The sequence below is a fragment of the Bufo bufo genome, chromosome 8 (assembly GCF_905171765.1).
Source record: "Bufo bufo chromosome 8, aBufBuf1.1, whole genome shotgun sequence".
Taxonomy (NCBI): Eukaryota; Metazoa; Chordata; class Amphibia; order Anura; family Bufonidae; genus Bufo; species Bufo bufo.
The window spans coordinates 158515507-158533439 of record NC_053396.1 but is presented as its reverse complement, the minus strand read 5'-3'; the positions used below and the strand labels follow the sequence as shown (position 1 = coordinate 158533439).

The 17933-nt window shown below is 46.3% G+C and overlaps 1 protein-coding gene across 1 annotated transcript in view; it reads left to right on the top strand.

Moving 5' to 3' along the window:
- The window catches only part of LOC120977856 (transmembrane 9 superfamily member 2-like), a 67252-nt gene that overhangs the window by 9003 nt on the left and 40316 nt on the right, over positions 1 to 17933 (top strand). The gene's annotated exons all lie outside the window — the stretch shown is intronic.

The following is a 17933-nucleotide window of genomic DNA, read 5'->3' as shown; positions in this document are numbered from 1 at the left end:
GCGCCCACCCCACCGCACCGCAGTCACTTTTATTCGCTGTTTAGCGTATCGCTAATCAGCATTTGTACTTTTATAGTATCTGTAAGTGATCAAAACTGATCACGGTCAGATCTATAATAGTATTAGTGTCACCTTAGCTCGCCCTCCACCCAAAACGCAGTGTTTGCCCGATCAGGCCTGATCGGTCGCCCACACGTGCGTTCACCCACGCCCGCCCCACCGCAGTGACAAAAAATTATTATTTTTTGATCACTGCACATTCATTTTACACGCACTGCGGCGATAAAAAAATCAGTTTTGATATTTTTTATCAACCGCAGCAGCCTCCGGTACTTCGCTAGCCTCCCCTTTGTAAGACAGGTTTGCTTTTTTTCTTGGGTAGTCTCAGGGAATACCCCTAAATTTAGTAGTCCAAAATGTCAAACAGGGGGTATTCTTCTGAAGAGGCCTACAGGATTCTGACCCAGTCGGATGAGGAGTGGGAACCCTCATCTGACGAATCTAGCGAATATGAACCTGTGGAAAGCAGTGGCTCTCTGACCCAAAGTTCGGACGAGGAGGTGGAGGTCCCTGGCAGCACCAGGCGTACCCGGCCCCATGTCGCTAGACCACAGGTTACGCAGGATCCGCTTCAAGAGCAGCAGAGTGGGGCTGTCGCTGCCGGATCACGTGGTGAGGCATACACCAGCAGCGCAGCCCTTCCTGGACCTAGTACCAGCACTGCCGTACAACCTGGTGAAGTAGCGAGCACCAGAAGGGCAGTTGAAGCTGGTACGGTGGCACGTGCAATAGTTACCCCGTCGCAGCCACCGCACAGACGGGCCCGTAGAGCCCCTAGAGTCCCTGAGGTGCTGGCAAATCCTGATTGGCAGTCACCAACTTCAGCCGCACCAGTAGTTCCCCCTTTCACCGCCCAGTCTGGAGTTCGGGTTGAGACGGCTCAAATCGGTTCGGCCCTGGGATTTTTTGAGCTGTTCTTGACTGCGGAGCTCTTGGACTTAGTCGTGGCAGAGACCAACCAGTATGCCACACAATTTATAACCGCTAACCCGGGAAGCTATTATGCCCAGCCTTTCCGGTGGAAACCAGTCCAAGTTTCCGAGCTTAAAATTTTTTTGGGCCTTCTCCTCAACATGGGCCTGACAAAAAAGCATGAATTGCGGTCATATTGGTCAACGCACCCAATTCATCACATGCCCATGTTCTCTGCTGCTATGTCCAGGACACGATTTGAGACCATCCTACGTTTTCTGCATTTTAGCGACAATACCACCTCCCGTCCCAGAGGCCACCCTGCTTTTGACCGGCTCCACAAAATTCGGCCCCTCATAGACCATTTCAACCTGAAATTTGCAGATTTGTATACCCCTGAGCAAAACATCTGCGTAGACGAGTCCCTAATACATTTTACCGGGCGCCTTGGCTTCAAACAATACATCCCAAGCAAGCGTGCCCGGTATGGGGTCAAATTGTATAAGCTCTGTGAAAGGGCCACAGGCTATACCCACAAATTTCGGATCTATGAGGGAAAAGATCAGACCCTGGAGCCGGTCGGTTGCCCTGACTACCTGGGGAGCAGTGGGAAGACAGTCTGGGACTTGGTGTCACCCTTATTCGGCAAGGGGTACCATCTTTATGTGGACAATTTCTACACAAGTGTGGCCCTCTTTAGGCATTTGTTTCTAGAACGGATTTGCGCCTGTGGCACCATGCGAACTAGTCGCGTGGGCTTCCCCCAACGGCTTGTAACCACCCGTCTTGCAAGGGGGCAGAGGGCTGCCTTGTGTAACGAAGAACTGCTCGCGGTGAAATGGAGAGACAAGCGTGACGTTTACATGCTCTCCTCCATTCACGCAGACACGACAATCCAAATTGAGCGAGCAACCCGTGTCATTGAAAAGCCCCTCTGTGTCCACGACTATAATGCGCTCATGGGAGGGGTGGACTTCAATGACCAGATGTTGTCTCCGTATTTAGTTTCCCGCAGAACCAGACGCTGGTATAAGAAGGTGTCTGTATATTTAATTCAATTGGCGCTCTACAATAGTTTTGTTCTCTACAGTAAGGCTGGGAGAACAGGATCCTTCCTCAAATTCCAGGAAGAGATCATCGAGAACCTCCTTTACCCAGGAGGTTCCGTGGCCCCATCCACCAGTGTAGTTAGCCGTCTACACGAGCGACATTTCCCCAGTGTCGTTCCTGGTACCTCAACCCAACCGTCACCCCGAAAAAGATGTCGTGTCTGTAGCAGGAGTGGAATAAGGCGTGACACCCGCTATTTCTGTCCTGACTGTGCTGACCACCCTGCCCTATGCTATGGAGAGTGTTTCCGGAAGTACCACACACAGGTACACTTAGCATAGGGATCACATCTCACCAGGACAGGCACACAGGGCTATTAGGGCCCATTCACTCACAGCTGCTGCAAACCTCTCCTTTCACCTGGGATAAAGTGCATAATGTACTTCGCCACATCTTTGGGCGATTTGCGCTTTGCACATTGTCCCATGGGGAAGGAGAGGTTTGTTCTATAAAAGGTAAAAAAAACTAAACAAAAAAAAAAATACCGGTAAGTAAAAAAGTTAAATGTTCAGTTAAAAAAGTTTAAAAAAAGTTTCTATGTTCTGTTCAACAGTTAATAAAGTTATTGCTTTGCGGCCTGGTTTTTTCTTTTTTGTTTTGTTTTTTTTACCTTTCAGGTGGACCAACCGATCGACCAGCTGCAGCACTGATGTGCATTCGGACAGAAGCATTGCGCTGCTGTCAGATTACACGCAAGTCGGTGTATGCGGCGCTGCAAGACGAGATTTCTCCTCTGCAGTAAAAGATACGTTTGCCGAGGCATATGAGCTGAGGAGGTGGCGGTGTTCATATACTTTGGCAAACACTTTGTATATATAAAAAAAAAAATCCCGGCAATGATTTATTCATCCACATCGATTGATGTGAATGGAGAAATCTGGTTTGCCAGGGCATACGAGCTGAAGTGGGTATGGATGTTGGGCGGAGCTCCTATGTCCTGGCAGACGCCTTTCCCCTCCTTTTTCTTTTTTTGGCAGAGATTTTTTCATCCACATTGATCGATGCGAATGAAGAAATCTGTGCCGTTCATTTTTTTCTTTCAGCCCAGAGGCTGAACGGAAAAAAAAAATCTCATTACCCGTATGCTCAATATAAGGAGAATAGCAGAAACTCCTAATGCTGGGCATACATGTAATGATTGCGGAGACCCTCAAATGCCAGGGCAGTACAAACACCCCACAAATAACACCATTTTGGAAAGAAGACACCCCAAGGTATTCGCTGAGGGGCATATTGAGTCCATGAAAGATTGAAATTTTTGTCCCAAGTTAGCGGAAAGGGAGACTTTGTGAGAACAAAATCAAAAAAATCAATTTCCGCTAACTTGTGCCAAATTTTTTTTTTTTCAATGAACTCGCCATGCCCCTCATTGAATACCTTGGGGTGTCTTCTTTCCAAAATGGGGTCACATGTGGGGTATTTATACTGCCCTGGCATTTTAGGGGCCCCAAAGCGTGAGAAGAAGTCTGGTATCCAAATGTCTAAAAATGCCCTCCTAAAAGGAATTTGGGCACCTTTGCCCACCTAGGCTGCAAAAAAGTGTCACACATGTGGTATCTCCGTATTCAGCAGAAGTTGGGGAATATGTTTTGGGGTGTCATTTTACATATACCCATGCTGGGTGAGATAAATATCTTGGTCAAATGCCAACTTTGTATAAAAAAAATGGGAAAAGTTGTCTTTTGCCAAGATATTTCTCTCACCCAGCATGGGTATATGTAAAAAGACACCCCAAAACACATTCCCCACCTTCTCCTGAGTACGGAGATACCAGATGTGTGACACTTTTTTGCAGCCTAGGTGGGCAAAGGGGCCCACATTCCAAAGAGCACCTTTCGGATTTCACAGGTCATTTACCTACTTACCAGACATTAGGGCCCCTGGAAAATGCCAGGGCAGTATAACTACCCCACAAGTGACCCCATTTTGGAAAGAAGACACCCCAAGGTATTCCGTGAGGGGCATGGCAAGTTCCTAGAATTTTTTATTTTTTGTCACAAGTTAGTGGAAAATGATGATTTTTTTTTTTTTTTTTTTTTTCATACAAAGTCTCATATTCCACTAACTTGTGACAAAAAATAAAAATTTCCATGAACTCACTATGCCTATCAGCGAATACCTTGGGGTCTCTTCTTTCCAAAATGGGGTCACTTGTGGGGTAGTTATACTGCCCTGGCATTCTAGGGGCCCAAATGTGTGGTAAGGAGTTTGAAATCAAATTCAGTAAAAAATGACCTATGAAATCCAAAAGGTGCTCTTTGGAATGTGGGCCCCTTTGCCCACCTAGGCTGCAAAAAAGTGTCACACATCTGGTATCCCCGTACTCAGGAGAAGTTGAGGAATGTGTTTTGGGGTGTCTTTTTACATATACCCATGCTGGGTGAGATAAATATCTTGGTCAAATGCCAACTTTGTATAAAAAAATGGGAAAAGTTGTCTTTTGCCAAGATATTTCTCTCACCCAGCATGGGTATATGTAAAATGACACCCCAAAACACATTCCCCACCTTCTCCTGAGTACGGAGATACCAGATGTGTGACACTTTTTTGCAGCCTAGGTGGGCAAAGGGGCCCATATTCCAAAGAGCACCTTTCGGATTTGACAGGTCATTTTTTTCAGAATTTGATTTCAAACTCCTTACCACACATTTGGGCCCCTAGAATGCCAGGGCAGTATAACTACCCCACAAGTGACCCCATTTTGGAAAGAAGACACCCCAAGGTATTCCGTGAGGGGCATGGCAAGTTCCTAGAATTTTTTATTTTTTGTCACAAGTTAGTGGAAAATGATGATTTTTATTTTTTATTTTTTTTTCATACAAAGTCTCATATTCCACTAACTTGTGACAAAAAATAAAAATTTCCATGAACTCACTATGCCCATCAGCGAATACCTTGGGGTGTCTTCTTTCCAAAATGGGGTCACTTGTGGGGTAGTTATACTGCCCTGGCATTCTAGGGGCCCAAATGTGTGGTAAGGAGTTTGAAATCAAATTCTGAAAAAAATGACCTGTCAAATCCGAAAGGTGCTCTTTGGAATATGGGCCCCTTTGCCCACCTAGGCTGCAAAAAAGTGTCACACATCTGGTATCTCCGTACTCAGGAGAAGGTGGGGAATGTGTTTTGGGGTGTCATTTTATATATACCCATGCTGGGTGAGATAAATATCTTGGTGAAATGCCAACTTTGTATAAAAAAATGGGAAAAGTTGTCTTTTGCCAAGATATTTCTCTCACCCAGCATGGGTATATATAAAATGACACCCCAAAACACATTCCCCACCTTCTCCTGAGTACGGAGATACCAGATGTGTGACACTTTTTTGCAGCCTAGGTGGGCAAAGGGGCCCATATTCCAAAGAGCACCTTTCGGATTTGACTGGTCATTTTTTTCAGAATTTGATTTCAAACTCCTTACCACACATTTGGGCCCCTAGAATGCCAGGGCAGTATAACTACCCCACAAGTGACCCCATTTTGGAAAGAAGAGACCCCAAGGTATTTCGTTATGGGCATAGTGAGTTCATAGAAGTTTTTATTTTTTGTCACAAGTTAGTGGAATATGAGACTTTGTAAGAAAAAAAAAAAAAAAAAAAAAAATCATCATTTTCCGCTAACTTGTGACAAAAAATAAAAAGTTCTATGAACTCACTATGCCCATCAGCGAATACCTTAGGGTGTGTACTTTCCGAAATGGGGTCATTTGTGGGGTGTTTGTACTGTCTGGGCATTGTAGAACCTCAGGAAACATGACAGGTGCTCAGAAAGTCAGAGCTGCTTCAAAAAGCGGAAATTCACATTTTTGTACCATAGTTTGTAAACGCTATAACTTTTACCCAAACCATTTTTTTTTTACCCAAACATTTTTTTTTTTATCAAAGACATGTAGAACTATAAATTTAGAGCAAAATTTCTATTTGGATGTCGTTTTTTTTTGCAAAATTTTACAACTGAAAGTGAAAAATGTCATTTTTTTGCAAAAAAATCGTTAAATTTCGATTAATAACAAAAAAGTAAAAATGTCAGCAGCAATGAAATACCACCAAATGAAAGCTCTATTAGTGAGAAGAAAAGGAGGTAAAATTCATTTGGGTGGTAAGTTGCATGACCGAGCAATAAACGGTGAAAGTAGTGTAGGTCAGAAGTGTAAAAAGTGGCCTGGTCTTTCAGGGTGTTTAAGCACTGGGGGCTGAGGTGGTTAATGTGACCTATAAACTGTACCACTCAATTAAAAAACTAACTGAAATCTTTTAGGTAGAGGGAAGAAAAAAACTAAAATAATGTGGTTGCATAAGTGTGCACACCCTCTTATGACTGGGGATGTAGCTGTGTTCAGAATTAAGCAATCGCATTCAAAAGCCGGAATTAGACTGACCTCTGTAGGGGCAGGAACAGAGATGGGTTTAAAAGGACCCCTCCCACCACCATTCACCAGTGAGTTCCAGATTATAGTGCCACAATCACCGGTTAACAAGTGAAACCACAAAGTGTTTTTTTTTTGTTTTTTTTTTTCGTATTAAGTCATACCAAATTTTGGAGTAAAATGTATTTTTGGGGTGGGATATCATGCCGTCATGGTGGATTAGTGGAAAATGAATTACCGGCAAGTCTAATTCCGGCTTTCCACTTCACCACCCAGAGAGACATAACAAATTATATACGTCTTGGGGTGGGGCAACGGCCTGTAGGACCTTGCGACCAAAAGCCAGGTCTGAGGACCTGGATAAGTCAAGTCTGTAATGTTTATTGAAAGGTATTTACACTAGACCAGGTTGCAGCCCGGCATATTTGATCTAGGGAAGCTCCTGCTCTTTCAACAAAAGAGGCCGACATGGCTCTTGTAGAGTGAGCCCGAATGACCTCTGGACAACTGATGCCTTCGATCTTGTAGCAGTCTGTAATAGTCTGTTTTACCCATCGGGCAATGGTAGATCTGGAAGCTGCCTTCCCCTTATTTTTACCACAAAAGAGCACTAGTAAGTTGTCCGCTTTCCTCAGGTCTCTAGGGACCTCTAAGTATTTTAGTACTGTTCGTTTAACGTCCAGGGTATGGAAACGTTCTTCTCCAGAATTCTTAGGGTTTTCACAGAAGGAGGGAAGAATGATCTCCTGGTTCCTATGGAAGTCAGTTACTACTTTTGGTAAAAACGTCGGGTCTAGCCTCAAGGTGACACGGTCGTCCTGTATTGTGAGGTATGGTTGTCTTATTGACAATGCTTGGATCTCGCTCAATCTTTTTGCTGATGTTATAGCAATAAGAAAAGCCGCCTTCTGGGAAAGATGCTTCAGAGAACTTGAGTCCAAGGGTTCGTAAGGCGGACCTGTGAGTCCGTTAAGGACAGTGTTTAAGTCCCAGGTAGGTACCTTTTGATTTGAGAGAAGGTCTTAGTCTGGCTGCAGATCTCAGGAATCTTTGGATCCATCTATGGCTGGCTAATTCGGAATCGAAATATGCACTAAGTGCTGAGACCTGGACTCTAAGGGTAGAAGGACTTAACCCAGACTCTAGGCCCTTCTGCAGGAAATCCAAAATCTTCAGTATATTCGGTCTGGTTTGGTCTGGGGCTTCGTCGCCTGACCAGGTACAGAACTTTTTCCAGATTTTAAAATGGCGTTTGTCACCTTCTTTCTGCTGGCCTTCAAGGTACAGATAACCCCCTCAGAGAGACGTCTTAGAAGGTTGGACTCAGGATCCAAGCCGAGAGACTGAAGATTTCCGGATGGGGATGGAGAACCGGCCCCTGGATCAGGATATCCTTCCTCTTTGGGAGAATAAAAGCTTCCTGAGAGGAGAGTTTGGTTAGAACCGAGAACCAGCTCCTCTTGGGCCAGTACGGAGTGACCAAGATTACTCTGGCTCTATCCCTGATGATTTTCTGGAGAACTTTTGGGATTAATGGGAACGGAGGGAAGGCATATGCAATGTTCCAGTGTAGGGAGAAGGCGTTGATCGCTAGGGGCCTGTCCCTTGGGTTTAGGGAGCAAAAGGTTTTATACTTTTGCGTTTATTCTTGTAGCAAATAGGTCTACCAGAGGGAGGCCCCACCTCTGGACAATCTGATTGAAGACGTCTCTGTTTAAAGACCATTCCCCCTGGTCTATGGTAGTCCTGCTGAGAAAGTCCGCTGCACAGTTTAGGCTTCCTTTTAAATGAATTGCAGATATCGACTTTACATTCTTTTCCCCCCAGAGGAAGATTTTTTTTGGACAGACCTTCTAGTTTCTGAGACCGTGTGCCCCCCTGATGTTTGAGGTAGGACACGGTCGTTACATTGTCTGAATAGACCTTTTATACAGTGGGGGAAATAATTATTTGACCCCTCACTGATTTTGTAAGTTTGTCCAATGACAAAGAAATGAAAAGTCTCAGAACAGTATCATTTCAATGGTAGGTTTATTGTAACAGTGGCAGATAGCACATCAAAAGGAAAATCGAAAAAATAACTTTAAATAAAAGATAGCAACTGATTTGCATTTCATTGAGTGAAATAAGTATTTGAACCCCTACCAACCATTAAGAGTTCTGGCTCCCACAGAGTGGTTAGACACTTCTACTCAATTAGTCACCCTCATTAAGGACACCTGTCTTAACTAGTCACCTGTATAAAAGACACCTGTCCACAGAATCAATCAATCAAGCAGACTCCAAACTCTCCAACATGGGAAAGACCAAAGAGCTGTCCAAGGATGTCAGAGACAAAATTGTAGACCTGCACAAGGCTGGAATGGGCTACAAAACCATTAGCAAGAAGCTGGGAGAGAAGGTGACAACTGTTGGTGCGATTGTTCGAAAATGGAAGGAGCACAAAATGACCATCAATCGACCTCGCTCTGGGGCTCCACGCAAGATCTCACCTCGTGGGGTGTCAATGGTTCTGAGAAAGGTGAAAAAGCATCCTAGAACTACACGGGAGGAGTTAGTTAATGACCTCAAATTAGCAGGGACCACAGTCACCAAGAAAACCATTGGAAACACATTACACCGCAATGGATTAAAATCCTGCAGGGCTCGCAAGGTCCCCCTGCTCAGGAAGGCACATGTGCAGGCCCGTCTGAAGTTTGCCAATGAACACCTGAATGATTCAGAGAGTGACTGGGAGAAGGTGCTGTGGTCTGATGAGACCAAAATAGAGCTCTTTGGCATTAACTCAACTCGCTGTGTTTGGAGGAAGAAAAATGCTGCCTATGACCCCCAAAACACCGTCCCCACCGTCAAGCATGGGGGTGGAAACATTTTGCTTTGGGGGTGTTTTTCTGCTAAGGGCACAGGACAACTTATTCGCATAAACGGGAAAATGGACGGAGCCATGTATCGTGAAATCCTGAGCGACAACCTCCTTCCCTCTGCCAGGAAACTGAAAATGGGTCGTGGATGGGTGTTCCAGCACGACAATGACCCAAAACATACAGCAAAGGCAACAAAGGAGTGGCTCAAGAAGAAGCACATTAAGGTCATGGAGTGGCCTAGTCAGTCTCCGGACCTTAATCCAATCGAAAACCTATGGAGGGAGCTCAAGCTCAGAGTTGCACAGAGACAGCCTCGAAACCTTAGGGATTTAGAGATGATCTGCAAAGAGGAGTGGACCAACATTCCACCTAAAATGTGCGCAAACTTGGTCATCAATTACAAGAAACGTTTGACCTCTGTGCTTGCAAACAAGGGTTTTTCCACCAAGTATTAAGTCTTTTTTTGTTAGAGGGTTCAAATACTTATTTCCCTCAATGAAATGCAAATCAGTTGCTATCTTTTATTTAAAGTTATTTTTTCGATTTTCCTTTTGATGTGCTATCTGCCACTGTTACAATAAACCTACCATTGAAATGATACTGTTCTGAGACTTTTCATTTCTTTGTCATTGGACAAACTTACAAAATCAGTGAGGGGTCAAATAATTATTTCCCCCACTGTATGTTGGTTTCTTAATTTTGGAGCGGCTACCTGTATTGTCTCCCAAACTGCCCTGAGCTCCCTGTAGTTTGAAGACTGAGCTGCAATACTTTTGAGGCCAGTCTCCCTGGTAGAGATCGGAAGAAATTTTTGCGCCCCACCCCTTTACGCTGGCGTCGGTATGAATAAGCACTCCTGGGGTTCTGAATCAGACCATGCCCTTCGTTAAGTTTTTTGTTTGAAGCCACCACCGTACTGAGGATTTTATGTGGCCCGGGATCAGGATTTTCCTGTCCAAAGAGGATAGATTTTTGTCCCACTTCCTTTAAAAGCCAGGACTGAAGGGCTCTGTAATGGGCCTGGCACCAAGGGACTGCTACTATGCAGGCTGTCATCTGACCTAAGAGACTCATCGCTTCTCTGCACGAGAAGGATCAACGTCCCAGGAAGGCCCTGATAGCTGACTGCAGGTTCTGAATTCTTTCTGCTGGAAGAAAGGTTGTTAGTTTTTCCGAATCTAACAGAACCCCCAGGAATTTTACCTTGGTATTTGGAACTAGAGATGACTTTTTTAGGTTTATCACCCACCCCAGAGATGTCAAAAGGGAGCAGAAGATGTCTCGGTCTGCTATAGACTGATCTACCAAGTTGGAAATCAGTAGAAAGTGGTCTAGGTAAGGAACGACCGTCACACCCTGAGACCTCAGGGAGGCGACCATCTCTACGACCAGCTTCGTGAAAATCCTTGGGGCTGAGGCCAGCCCGAAGGGGAGAGCCACGAACTGGAAGTGGTGAACAGACCCTCTGTGATCCCTTATTGCAAACCGCTGGAACCTTTGAGACTGGAAGTGAATAGGGACATGATAGTAAGTCGATTGTACAGAGGGACGCATCTTTTTGAATTAAAGGAATGGTGGAATTTAGAGATTCCATCTTGAATTTTTTGTAGGTAACAAATTTGTTTAGCCTCTTGAGGTTTATGATCATACGGAAGGAACCCCCCGGTTTCTTTACTAAGAAAAGGCTGGAGTAGAAACCCTGCCCCAGTTGAAGCTCGGGAACAGGAATCGCCACTCCCAAGTCCCGGAGATTCTGAACCTCCCTCCAGATCTGGCTGTGCTGACAAGGAGATGGGTGGTGAGAAATCAGAAACACATTTGGAGGGGGGAAGATAACTATCCTGTAACCGTTTCTGACAAGATTTTGAGCCCAGAGGCTGGGAGAAGTCTGTTGCCACTGAGCAAAAAACTGGGATAGTCTCCCCCCCCCCCCCCATCCTGGCATCACTGCTTCTCACCTCCCTTGTTTTGGGGATTAAGGAGGAAACCTCTACCCCTCCCCCTTTTGGGTAACTCCAACGTCCGGATTTACCCCTACCACGAAAGGAGCTATTTTGGGAAAATTGACTACGAAAGGAAGTTTTCCTTTTAGCGGTCTTCTCTTCAGGGAACCCTTTCTTTTTATCTGTAGCCTTCTCAAGGATCCTGTCCAGTACAGGACCAAACACGTATTCCCCTGAGAAGGCTATAGAACATAATTTCATCTTGGAAGAGATGTCGCCCGACCCCGATTTCATCCAAAGTGCCCGTCGGGCAGCATTGGACAAAGCGGCGTCCTTGGCTGAGAACCTAATTGTCTCTGCAGAGGCGTCCGCTAGAAAACCCGTGGCGGATTTTAGTAGGGGAATAGTATCGAGTATCTGGTCCCTAGATGTCTTGTTAACTAGATGACTTTTTAATTCATTCAGCCATAGGTACATAGACCTGGCGACTGAAGTAGCAGCTATGTTTGTCTTGACGCTAAACATGGCTGCCTCCCAAGACTTTTTTTAATAAACTGTCAGCTTTCCTTTCCATAGTGTCCCTTAACTGACAGGAATCCTCAAATGGAAGTGAGTTTTTTTTTTTATTGACCTTGGCCACCTGGATGTCAATTCTAGGAACCTCGTCAAAAATCTTAGAATCTGACGGGTCAAACACAAGGCGGTTCCTGAACTCCTTGGAAATTCCCAGTTTCTTTTCAGGATGGGCCCATTCATCCATCACCATTTCCTTAATGTTTTCATTTATGGGGAAGACCCTGTAGCGTTTGATCTTCAATCCACCAAACATCTCCTCCTGAACCGTATGGGGTCGCTGGATATCCTCCACCCCCATGGTATCCCTGACGGCCTTTAAAAGGTCACTCATTTCACTGGAGGTAAATAAAAATATCTTAGTGTCCTCGATGATCTCACCCTCAGATAGGGGGTCATCGTCGTCCTCTTTTTTTTTTTTTTTTTTTTTTTTAGAGGATGAGGCATCGTCCTCTAAATCCTCGGAGTCAGAAATATTCGCCATCCTGGGCCGTTTAGGTGGGTGAGACCCCCGGATATCCTCACGGAGGGAGGCCAGGGAAGACTTAACCTCTTCCTGAATCATGGATCTAAACTCCTGCATAATTGAGGGCTGTTCCTCTCTCACTAATTTGGCGATGCAATCTATGCAAAGTTGTTTTTTTTTTTTTGTTTTTTTGTATAGTCATCAGGAAGCCGGACGGAGCACTGGATGCATCTGGCGGTCTTCTTTGACTTTTTTAAAGATAGTTTGGCCTAAAGTGAGAGAGGCAGTCCATTAATTTATGCCAATCAGGTATAGGAGCATAACTTAGATGCAGTATACCCGCAGACCCCCAGGGGGAGGGAAACAGTGAATACACTAGGGTGCGCACACATACATACACCCCCCCCCCCCCCCCCCCCCCTGCCATCTGTGAAGCTGACGGCTGCCCAGGTGGGCTTTTCACGCAGGGGCGCTCTGAAGCGGTCTGCTTTTTCAGCTGCGGCTCCTTTTGCTGCGGCTCTTTCTCCTTCTCCTGGTCCGACATGTCCGGTCAGCGAGCGATGCAGAGAGCGCAGCGGGGAAGAGTGCTGGGAGCATTTTATTGTAGAGGCCCCGTCTACTTCTGGGTTTCGCCGGCAACCCGGAAGTGACGTCAGACGCGCGCGACTGCGCAGAACGTCCTTCCGGTCGGCTCCCCCACAGGAAGGTAGGCGACCTGCGGCAGCTCAGGGCAGGCTTCCCTCCGTAGGGAGCGTGACCCCGGCGTCACCCTGCCAGCTTTGGAACTAGTCCGCCGGAGAGCAGGGGACGCTTTCCTGGATGATGGACCCGTAAGGGAGGCCACAAGGACCGCCGATGCAGTCACCCAGGTAACTTTAAAAATAAAAAACTAGGTCCACTTCACCTCCCTGAAGCCAGAGAGGACTTTTCTCTGTCCTGGCCGCTATAGGGGCAGGAACACACTGGTGAATGGTGGTGGGAGGGGTCCTTTTAAACCTATCTCTGTTCCTGCCCCTAGAGAGGTCAGGGGTCAATCTCTCTGGGCAATCATGGTGGTGAAGTGGAAATCATGTTAAATAGGAGTCAGCATACACCTGTCATCATTTAAAGTGCCTCTGATTAACCCCAAATAAAGTTCAGCTGCTCTAGTTGATCTTTCCTGAAATTTTCTTAGTCGCATCCCAGAGAAAGTGGAGTCATCAAGTGGAGAAAATAATGCACAGCAGTGACATTACCAAGAACTGGATGTCCCTCCAAAATTGACGAAAAGACTAGAAGAAAACAGTTCTGGGAGGCTACCAAGACGTCTACAGCAACATTAAAGGAGCTGCAAGAATATCTGGCAAGTACTGGCTGTGTGGTACATGTGACAACAATCTCCCGTATTCTTCATATGTCTGGGCTATGGAGTAGAGTGGCAAGACGAAAGCCTTTTTCTTACGAAGAAAAACATCCAAGCCAGGCTACATTTTGCAAAAACACATCTGAAGTCTTCCAAAAGCATGTGGGAAAAGGTGTTATGGTCTAATGAAACCAAGGTTGAACTTTTTGGCCATAATTCCAAAAGATATGTTTGGCGCCAAAACAACACTGCCCATCACCAAAAGAACACCATACCCACAGTGAAGCATGGTGGTGGCAGCATCATGCTAAGGGGCTGTTTTTCTTCAGCTGGAACTGGGGCCTTAGTTAAGCTAGAGGGAATTATGAACAGTTCCAAATACCAGTCAATATTGGCACAAAACCTTCAGGCTTCTGCTAGAAAGCTGAACGTGAAGAGGAACTTCATCTTTCAGCATGACAACGACCCAAAGCATGCATCCAAATCAACAAAGGAATGGCTTCACCAGAAGAAGATTAAAGTTTTGGAATGGCCCAGCCAGAGCCCAGACCTGAATCCGATTGAAAATCTGTGGGGTGATCTGATGAGGGCTGTGCACAGGAGATGCCCTCGCAATCTGACAGATTTGGAGTGTTTTTGCAAAGAAGAGTGGGCAAATCTTGCCAAGTCAAAATGTGCCATGCTGATAGACTCATACCCAAAAAGACTGAGTGCTGTAATAAAATCAAAAGGTGCTTCAGCAAAGTATTAGTTTAAGGGTGTGCACACTTATGCAACCATATTATTTTATTTTTCTATTCCACGGCATCCCCCTTCATGACGGCACCAAAATGGAGGTTGCTCCCCTTGTCGCTCTAGGGACAGGAAACAGAGAGGTTTAAAAGGGCCCCTCCCCTTACACACCCCAGTGTTTTCCTGTTCCTACAGGATGAGAGGATGCACGGATGAAGGGGGCTGGTCGATCGGACCTCCTGTGGTCTCCTTGCTCCTGGCGTTAACCCCCCCCAGGCCAGTACTCTCACCATTTGGGAGTCCCCTGTCCTGGGTCTGACTTCCCCGAACCAGTTCGGGCTCTTTGCTTATGCAGCCGTGTCACGTGGCCGGCTGGGCTTGGAGCGCTGTTTGCAGCTTGCTGTAGCAGCCGGCATGAATGAAGCTAATTGTAAGGCAGGTGGTTGCAATTACAGCAGAGGGCGGTGCTGTAGTAGAGGGATTCCTTTCCACACGTGGAACGCCTCTCCAGTCTGTGTTTGCTCCACGCTCTCTCAACTACAGGCACCATAGAAGTGGATCGTGCCGACCCTGCAGAAGCCTGGAAGACATCTGTAACAGTGAGTAAGGTGGTATATCCACCCATTCCACTTCCCATCACTGTTTTCTTACAAGGTTCTCTCTGTCCCTTCTTATTTTCAGGGGGTCAAGGACCTTCGGGGGGGGGGGGGGGGAGATAGGAGGCCACCCAGGTTTTGTTCTATGTGCTGTATTCCCTTACCTAACTCATATAGGCGCCCTATCTGTAACACCTGTATAGGGACTGTAGTTGGGGAGGAATGGTCAGCTATGATGCAGGACATTAGGTCCATGATTAGGGAAGAGATTCGCTCTTCTATGGCCGAAAAACTTTCCCTTGCTGAACCGTGCCCTAGCGCTGCTCCCGCTAAGCCAGGGCTTGACAAATTTGGAATCTAGGAGCCAGCTAAAAAAGTTAGGAGCCAGGCGGAGCCACGTCATAAAGCCCCCAGTAGGTGCCCCCATCGTGCCCCCCCCCCCCCCACTTCTCCATAGAGCCCCCCCAATAATGCTGTATACCATGTTACATATACCGCCGCTCCGTCCCCGGACCCTATTGACTATAATGGGGACGGGGGTGGAGCTCCGGCGCAGCATGGCAGTTCGCGGTGAGAGGCCGCCGGACTAAAAAGTTGGACATGCAGGACTTTTACCATGCACTGCGCCAGAGCTCTGCCCCCATTATAGTCAATGGGGACAGAGCTGCGGTCCGGCGAAACAGCGGAAGGACGGATCCGACAGGGTGAACAGCCTGCCAGATCCATCCTGCCGCAAGTGTGAAAGTACCCTTAGTTCTATAGCTACTGAATGAGACAGAAGGGGGGATGCCTTTAATTATAGATCTCCTTGAGAAGCCAATTTGATCCTAAAGGGTTAATTCACACTGTAATCTGAACTGTGTCCTGTCACTGTCACATCACTGCTGCAAAAGCATCAGCCACAGCCTCAGTGTAACCTGTTCTAGAGTCTGACTGACTGTTCTTTTAAGGCTACTTTCACACTAGCGTTGTTTTAATCCGGCGTTCAATTCCGACACCGGAACTGCCCGCCGGATCCGGAAAAACGTGTGAAAACGGATTACATTTGAATCCTGATCAGGATTTTGATCACAATGAAAAAATGCATTGGAAAAAACGGATCCGCCATTTATGGACTTTAACTTTTTTTTCACATTTTTCGGGCTTAACATGCAAAAGCCGGATCCGTTTTGACTGAACACACAGTGCCAGATCCGGCGTTAATGCAAGTCAATGGGAAAAAGGCCTGATCAGGCGTTCAGTCAAAGTGTTCAGGCTTTTTGGCCGGAGGTAAAAATACTGCATGCTACGTTTTTCTGAAAAGCCTGATCAGTCAAAAAGACTGAACTGAAGACATCCTGATGCATCCTGAAGGACTGACTCTCCATTCAGAATGCATGGGGATAAAACTGATCAGTTCTTTTCCGGATTTGAGCCCCTAGGACGGAACTCAGCGCCGGAAAAGAAAAACGCTAGTGTGAAAGTAGCCTAACTCAATGAATCGAATGAGTCACTAACTGTAGGATCTTTAGATTCTTTTAACTTGTGACTCATTCGATTCATTTCTATTCTAACTCCCTGTACAGACGGCTCAGAGCTGCTAGTGCTTGCCTTGCCTCAGCTCTGATTGGTTGGTGGGCGGGGAGGGGAGGGGCTGGCAGAAGCAGCTTCCACTCTAGGATCAGATTACACTCCTCCCGAGCCCCTCCCCTCCCTGCTGCCAGCGTCTCTGCTATTGTGTGCTGTGACGGAGCTGTTTCAAACGGTGCTGCCTCCGGACAGAACGGCAGCTCCTCACCCATCGCCCGGGCACCTTTGAAAACGGGCTGACAAATACCCAAGCGCCAGGACTAAATTCCTGGTCGCCATGGCGACCTGGCGCCTGGGATTTGTCGAGCCCTGCGCTAAGCGCCCTAGAATCTCAGCTGAATCGTCCTCTGATGCTGATGACACCCCTGTGGCTGTCGGTGGTTCCTCAGACATAGTATGCGAGGAAGGGGAAAGGGCTGAATGTGACTCAGAATCAGTAGTAAAATACTATTTTGATTCTGTTAATATAGACTCCCTTTTGTCTGCCGTCCGTAATACCATGGACATTGAAGAGGTACAACCTCGCTCAATTCAGGACCAGATGTTTGAGAGCCAGGAAGCGTAAAGTTTTTCCGGTAAACCCAAATCTGAAAGAACTCATCATGGATGAGTTGGCGGACGTTAATAGAAGGTTCTTGGTCCCTAGAGAATTCAGGAATAGACTTTCATTCAGTCCTGAAGATGCAAAAATCTGGGATAAAATCGCTAAAGTATGCAAACGTACATCCATTCCCTTTGGGGATGCCTCTCAACTTAAGGACCCCATGGATCGTAGGTCAGAGGGGTTACTTAAGAAACTATGGGAGAACGGGAATATTTCCATTAAAACTAATGTGGCAGCCACTTCTGTTGCAAGGTCAATGTTTGTTTGGGGACCATCTTAGAAAGGGTACTCCTAGGCATAAGATCTTAGAGTCCTTTCCCCTCCTTAAAATGGCCACAAGTTTTCTGGCTAATGCCTCCGCAGAATCTGTGAGGTTTGCCGCCAGATTCTCATCCTTGTCCAACTCTGTCCGCCGTGCACTTTGGCTTAAGCCTTGGTTGGGGGACACCTTGTCAAAAAATAGACTTTGCTCAATTCCCTTTAATGTTCCCTTGGTGTTCGGGCCAGAGCTGGACAAGATTTTGGAAGATGCTGCAGATAAAAAGAAGGGGTTTCCTGTTGAAAGAACTCCTAGGAAGACCCAGTCCTTTTGCGGCAACAAACGTCCTTCCAGAAATTCTGCTGGAAAAGGAAAAGCAGGGCGTTGGAGTTACCCAAAAGGGGGTAAAGGGGAACATTTTATACTCAACTTGAGGGCAGTGTGACCTCAAACCCTTAGGCTCTGCAAGTAGTACGGAAAGGTTAAAAAATAGTTTTTAAGTTCCCTTCCCTATCAATTTTCAGGTCACAACCTTCTCCTT